Genomic DNA, 6011 nt, shown 5'->3' on the forward strand with positions numbered 1-6011 from the left:
TTTGCTTACTTAATACTGAACTCCATTCAATCATAAACCTTAAAATGGAAATTAAACTCCCCTTTAAAAATTTGGCATTGAGCAGGGCTTTGTGGCAGAAAGGGACAGGCAATGTCATTTCTGCCATAACTATTCTTACCTGATTTATTGCCTAGCTGTCAAATACCCGGCACATCCACGGCTTCAGTTCCAAGTGCCTGGACTAAATGAACTCCTGGTCACCTAGGTTAGAGTTGTATCAATCCGGCCCAAGCAATCAATATGGCTGAAGATTGGAATGTGGTAGAGAAGGAAGGCATTGCCAACAATGGAACGGGAGCAGTTGTGTATCCCCTGGGTTTAGTTTGGATTTAGGTTGGTTGGAGCATGTGTATATTGCTAGTTTAGTCTTCTTAGTTTAATTTTTTTCTCCCTGCTGGACCTCTCTGTGGCCCTTTCACTAGAAGCTGCTCCCTCTCTGACATCATCACAAACAATGCAGGATTAGTGGTCCTGCATTGTACACAAGGACATATAGGACTCACCAGTTTCCATGAGTGACTAATATAGGTCCCCTACTTCAAATCTTTCCTAGACAAAAAATTTGCATTAATCCCTGGTGAAACAAAGGAAGGGGCCAGTCTAAGGCTGCATACACACGTGCAATAACTGTCATTGGAAAGGATATTTCACAATCCTTTCCAACGACAAAAGATGCGATACATGAACAAGCACTGTACATACAGCACCACTCTGCTCTATGGAGAGGGGAGAACGACGGAGTGACACCCTGCTGTGCTCTCTCCCCTTTACTTTCATTATGATTGTTCCTTGTCAATGGATCTGCCAGGACAGTCATCCAGAAGACGGAGGATGAGCGCTATATACACGCCATATTCATATCCGATATCAGCCCTCAGGCGAAATTTGGCTGAGAATCATCCGACCGTGTACGTAGCCCAAGTCATAATTTAAAATAAAACACACACACACACACACTATACTACAAAAACAGAACCCCAATTTACAAAACACTCATCTGTCAGAGCCAAAATGTAATCTTTTATTTTTAGCCATTTCAAAATAAATACAGTTTACCACAGTAAAGTAAACAGTGTTTATTAATATAAAAGAAATATACATAGGGTATACAAATGTATTGAAGCTATTGTGGAAACAATTCAGTTTAAATAGCTATCAATTTACAACAGGTTTTTGTAAGACACAAAAACTAGGTTTAGAAGTACTGTGAACACAACTGGACCACTTACAAAAAAAAAAAAAAGATTCTTTTTAAACCAGAAACATTTTTTGCAACAAAAACTGGCTCCACATTATTCAAAAGCAAAACAAAAAATGTGATTGTCTTTTACGTTTGTAAAGGCTAACTCCAGCTATATCTGATATTTTGTTGGGGCATGTTAAATCACATGCTATTTTTTTATTATGGGGGCTCCAGAGGTGAGGTACGAATACTCCAGTACTTGCAGTTCTGCCAAAGGGTCTTTATGTGGCTCAATGCTGGTGTCATGATCTCCTAAAGAGATTTACATATTGAATGTTAAGCAAACATAATGCAGAAATCAAGCTGTAACAGTGGTTTATTCAATATGGCAATGTACAGGGTGACAAACAAAATAGATAACATATGATCACCACTGGAGTCTGCAAAAAATGTTGGGCATTTCTTCCTACAAGTGCCTGCCTACAATTAACACTAGTCTCAGATGCTTTTTTTTTTTTTTTAATATTACGTATATAGTAGGATATGTGTACACTTTAAAGAAACATACACACGTATGTACCAGTGCTTATTGTTCTCCATGTGATGACTGTAATATTTCCACAACTACGACCACATGTAATGTAGTTTTAAATCTGGAAGCATGATTTCTACAAATTCATGCGGTAAACATTACAGTCCACAGCAAACCCACATCCGTAGATGAGGATGATGTCTGACTACATAAAAGCTGTAGCAGACGCAAAGTAACAAATGAAATTCAGGATGACCTCATTGCCCTATATACATAGATATTTCAACAACTTAATATCAAGGCATTTTTCATTATATTTATTAATTTTTTAAATTCCAGTACACTTCAGAATAAATTGCACCAAGTGCGCCAAAAGTGACAAGTGAAACAAATACAACCTACAACTCATCTAACAATATGTGGCTAAGCAGAAGACACTATAAAGAAATGTAGGTAGGACCTAAGCATCCAGAATCCTAGTTCATAAGAAAGTATAAGCTTACCCAAAGTTGAGGACACTGTGTTCAACATATTTATTCTATGGCAAGAAAAGGGAAGAGGAAAACAGAGAGATAAAAAAGGAAGGATAAAGAACAGGTAGAGAAGAACACCACAAGGGGGGAGAAGGGAAAGAAGAAAAGGAAGGTGAATATGCAGGAAGAAACAAATATAAGGACGGAGAAAGGACAAGGAGAGAAGAAAAAAACAGAGAGAACAATTAAAGGCAAAAAGGAGAGGGGGAGAAGAAAATAGTAAGAAGATAAAGAGGGGGAGAAACAGTTAATAAAAAGAAATTAAAGAAAAATGAGAGGGAGAAAACTGATGTGAAAGGACAAGGAGAGAAGAAAAAAAAGAGTAAGAAAAAACAGAGAGAGCAATTAAAAGCAAAAAGGAGAGGTAGAGTAGAAAAATGATAAGAAGATAAAGAGGAAGAAAGAACATTGTAATAAAAAGAAAAGAAAGGAAAATGAAAGGGGAAAGGAGGGAAAAGCAATAAAAGGAAGGCGAACATACAGGAAGAAACACGTAAAAGGACAAAGAGAAGAAAAAAGAGGAAGGAAAAAAAAAAAAAAAAAAAACAGGGATAAATCATGTATGGTAATTAAATCTCAAAGAAAAATGAGAGGGAAAAGGGGAAGAGAGAAATTGGCCTGAAGTATGGGTTTATTATTCAAAAATGTAAAGTGTATAAAAAAATTTTCAGAACAAATGAGACTTTTACACTTAATTCCCAAAAATATGTAAAACAATTTTATTAGAATGAAATGCCAAAAAACACAGTGTTGAGGTAACTGTATGTAAATGATACATGTAATGATAGTATTAAATATTTTATTTTAACTGCCTTAATTATATTTTTCTCCACATGTAGGACAATCTGTTTAGGAAATGTGACAGTTCAGGGATTGCTACAATCCATATAACTCTGACAAGGATGCTTAAAACAGTCAGCTTTAAATATTTTTGTTGAAACGTTTTAAAAAAAAAAATAAAAAGGAACCTGTTCCTGCAACTCCTTAAAACACATTTGCTTACTTAATACTGAACTCCATCCAATCATAAACCTTAAAATGGAAATTAAACTCCCCTTTAAAAATTTGGCATTGAGCAGGGCTTTGTGGCAGAAAGGGACAGGCAATGTCACTTCTGCCATAACTATTCTTACCTGATTTATTGCCTAGCTGTCAAATACCCGGCACATCCACGGCTTCAGTTCCAAGTGCCTGGACTAAATGAACTCCTGGTCACCTAGGTTAGAGTTGTATCAATCCGGCCCAAGCAATCAATATGGCTGAAGATTGGAATGTGGTAGAGAAGGAAGGCATTGCCAACAATGGAATGGGAGCAGTTGTGTATCCCCTGGGTTTAGTTTGGATTTAGGTTGGTTGGAGCATGTGTATATTGCTAGTTTAGTCTTCTTAGTTTAATTTTTTTCTCCCTGCTGGACCTCTCTGTGGCCCTTTCACTAGAAGCTGCTCCCTCTCTGACATCATCACAAACAATGCAGGATTAGTGGTCCTGCATTGTACACAAGGACATATAGGACTCACCAGTTTCCATGAGTGACTAATATAGGTCCCCTACTTCAAATCTTTCCTAGACAAAAAATTTGCATTAATCCCTGGTGAAACAAAGGAAGGGGCCAGTCTAAGGCTGCATACACACGTGCAATAACTGTCATTGGAAAGGATATTTCACAATCCTTTCCAACGACAAAAGATGCGATACATGAACAAGCACTGTACATACAGCACCACTCTGCTCTATGGAGAGGGGAGAACGACGGAGTGACACCCTGCTGTGCTCTCTCCCCTTTACTTTCATTATGATTGTTCCTTGTCAATGGATCTGCCAGGACAGTCATCCAGAAGACGGAGGATGAGCGCTATATACACGCCATATTCATATCCGATATCAGCCCTCAGGCGAAATTTGGCTGAGAATCATCCGACCGTGTACGTAGCCCAAGTCATAATTTAAAATAAAACACACACACACACACACTATACTACAAAAACAGAACCCCAATTTACAAAACACTCATCTGTCAGAGCCAAAATGTAATCTTTTATTTTTAGCCATTTCAAAATAAATACAGTTTACCACAGTAAAGTAAACAGTGTTTATTAATATAAAAGAAATATACATAGGGTATACAAATGTATTGAAGCTATTGTGGAAACAATTCAGTTTAAATAGCTATCAATTTACAACAGGTTTTTGTAAGACACAAAAACTAGGTTTAGAAGTACTGTGAACACAACTGGACCACTTACAAAAAAAAAAAAAAGATTCTTTTTAAACCAGAAACATTTTTTGCAACAAAAACTGGCTCCACATTATTCAAAAGCAAAACAAAAAATGTGATTGTCTTTTACGTTTGTAAAGGCTAACTCCAGCTATATCTGATATTTTGTTGGGGCATGTTAAATCACATGCTATTTTTTTATTATGGGGGCTCCAGAGGTGAGGTACGAATACTCCAGTACTTGCAGTTCTGCCAAAGGGTCTTTATGTGGCTCAATGCTGGTGTCATGATCTCCTAAAGAGATTTACATATTGAATGTTAAGCAAACATAATGCAGAAATCAAGCTGTAACAGTGGTTTATTCAATATGGCAATGTACAGGGTGACAAACAAAATAGATAACATATGATCACCACTGGAGTCTGCAAAAAATGTTGGGCATTTCTTCCTACAAGTGCCTGCCTACAATTAACACTAGTCTCAGATGCTTTTTTTTTTTTTTTAATATTACGTATATAGTAGGATATGTGTACACTTTAAAGAAACATACACACGTATGTACCAGTGCTTATTGTTCTCCATGTGATGACTGTAATATTTCCACAACTACGACCACATGTAATGTAGTTTTAAATCTGGAAGCATGATTTCTACAAATTCATGCGGTAAACATTACAGTCCACAGCAAACCCACATCCGTAGATGAGGATGATGTCTGACTACATAAAAGCTGTAGCAGACGCAAAGTAACAAATGAAATTCAGGATGACCTCATTGCCCTATATACATAGATATTTCAACAACTTAATATCAAGGCATTTTTCATTATATTTATTAATTTTTTAAATTCCAGTACACTTCAGAATAAATTGCACCAAGTGCGCCAAAAGTGACAAGTGAAACAAATACAACCTACAACTCATCTAACAATATGTGGCTAAGCAGAAGACACTATAAAGAAATGTAGGTAGGACCTAAGCATCCAGAATCCTAGTTCATAAGAAAGTATAAGCTTACCCAAAGTTGAGGACACTGTGTTCAACATATTTATTCTATGGCAAGAAAAGGGAAGAGGAAAACAGAGAGATAAAAAAGGAAGGATAAAGAACAGGTAGAGAAGAACACCACAAGGGGGGAGAAGGGAAAGAAGAAAAGGAAGGTGAATATGCAGGAAGAAACAAATATAAGGACGGAGAAAGGACAAGGAGAGAAGAAAAAAACAGAGAGAACAATTAAAGGCAAAAAGGAGAGGGGGAGAAGAAAATAGTAAGAAGATAAAGAGGGGGAGAAACAGTTAATAAAAAGAAATTAAAGAAAAATGAGAGGGAGAAAACTGATGTGAAAGGACAAGGAGAGAAGAAAAAAAAGAGTAAGAAAAAACAGAGAGAGCAATTAAAAGCAAAAAGGAGAGGTAGAGTAGAAAAATGATAAGAAGATAAAGAGGAAGAAAGAACATTGTAATAAAAAGAAAAGAAAGGAAAATGAAAGGGGAAAGGAGGGAAAAGCAATAAAAGGAAGGCGAACAT

The sequence above is a fragment of the Pyxicephalus adspersus genome, chromosome 2, assembly GCF_032062135.1.
Source record: "Pyxicephalus adspersus chromosome 2, UCB_Pads_2.0, whole genome shotgun sequence".
Taxonomy (NCBI): domain Eukaryota; kingdom Metazoa; phylum Chordata; class Amphibia; order Anura; family Pyxicephalidae; genus Pyxicephalus; species Pyxicephalus adspersus.